The sequence below is a fragment of the Mandrillus leucophaeus genome, unplaced genomic scaffold, assembly GCF_000951045.1.
Source record: "Mandrillus leucophaeus isolate KB7577 unplaced genomic scaffold, Mleu.le_1.0 Scaffold57, whole genome shotgun sequence".
Classification (NCBI taxonomy): Eukaryota; Metazoa; Chordata; class Mammalia; order Primates; family Cercopithecidae; genus Mandrillus; species Mandrillus leucophaeus.
This window is the reverse complement of record NW_012106141.1, coordinates 6,000,651-6,002,517: the sequence shown is the minus strand read 5'-3', so window position 1 is coordinate 6,002,517 and position 1,867 is coordinate 6,000,651.

Below are 1,867 nucleotides of genomic sequence, written 5' to 3'. Positions count from 1 at the left end.
AGAGAGGACACAAAACTAAATATCACAACTACAATTTTAGAGGAAAAAAACTTCCTCTTAAAAGGCTGACTGAGCATGTACCAGGTGTGGTGGCTTACACCTGTAATCCCAGCACTTTGGGAGGTTGAGGCAGGAGGATCTCTTGAGTCCAGGAGTTTGAGATCAGCTAGGCAACAGAACAAGACCCCCATTCTCTACAAAATAATTTAAAAATTAGCTGGGCATAGTGGTGCCTGTAGTCCTAGCTACTCCAGAGCCTAAGGTAGGAGGGATCGCTTGAATCCAGGAGTTCAAGGCTACAGTGAGCTATGATCATGCCACCTGTATGTGCCCCAGAGTATGGCTGACAGAGCAAAACCCTGTCTCAAAAAATAAAAATAAAAATAAGGCTGAGAGTAAATATGACAGAATAGTGGAATTACAGATAGGTAATTATCACTTTATTCTTTTACCTGTTTTCTAAATGTAACAGAAGGAACATATACTACTTTTAGAATCAGGAGGAAAAAAAATTACATAAATAGATGGATTTGCAAAATATGCTAAGAAACAAATATAAAACACCACTCTTTAGCTTGGTACTATTTTTTAAAGTGACAAATATAGGATCCTTTCTCCCGAACATCTCTAGACCCCCAAAACCACAGTCACATTCAAGACAATACAGAACTACACTGGCATACTACACTACACTGGTATCAACAAGCTTTTAAAAACTAACACTTTTTCAGCTGTTCTACAGGCAAGGACTGGAAAGTTCAAAGTAAAGAGATCAGAATTAATAATTCCTCTGCAGAACACATTAGTATTTTTGGATATATACATAATTTAAGGATTCACTTAACAACATTACATCTTATCATGGATCAAGATACAGAAACCAGACTTAAAACAGGACAATGCAGCCAGGCTCAGTGGCTCACCCTGTAACACCAGCACTTTTCGAGGCCAAGGTGGGGGGATCGCTTCAGCCCAAGAATAGGCAAGATAGTGAGACCTTCTTGCCACAAAAAATTTCAAAAATTAGCCAGGCAGGTCGAATGGCATGTCCTTGTTGTCTCAGCTACTCAAAAGGAAAAAAACATAATTATTTTAAAAATATATACAAAATACAGAAGCTGGCCAGGTGTGATGGCTCATGTTTGTAATTCCAGCACTTTGGGAGGCCAAGGCGGGTGGATCACCTGAGGTCAGGAGTTTGTGACTAGCCTGGCCAACATGGTGAAACCCCGTCTCTACTAAAAACACAAACATTAGCTGGGCTTGGTGGCAGGCGCTTGTAATCCCAGATACTCAGGAGGCAGAGGTTGCAGTGAGCCTAAATCGTGCCATACTGCACTCCAGCCTGGCAGACAAGAGTGAAACTCCATCTCAAAAAAAAAAAAAAAAAAAAAAATTAAATTAAATTAAATACAGAAGTTATTGCTTTATTTTTATTTTTTTTCAAATAGAGATGGGGTCTTGCTAAATTGACCAGGCTGGTCAAAAACTCCTGGCCTCAATGCAATCCTCCCAACCTGGCCTCCCAAAGTGCTGGGATTATAGGTGTGAGTCTATGCTGCTTTCTAACTCAAGCAGCATGGGCAATACCATCACTTGCGTAACTTCCCCTTATAACTAGTACATAATTTCTGTCAATCAATAGTCCAGATTATGTTAAATTTGATACACTGTGTTGGTTTTTTAATTACAGTTAACTACAAGCTGACTTCCAACATCTTTTAAAGTTACTTGAACTTTTGGAAGAACAGCAGGTGTAGGAATTAAATTTAAAACTTCTCCACAGAAGTTTGGCAAACCGGAGACATCAGCTAACTCCTATCTCCTTTATACTTTAAAATGGTAAAGTCTGAAAAAAGTCTGACTC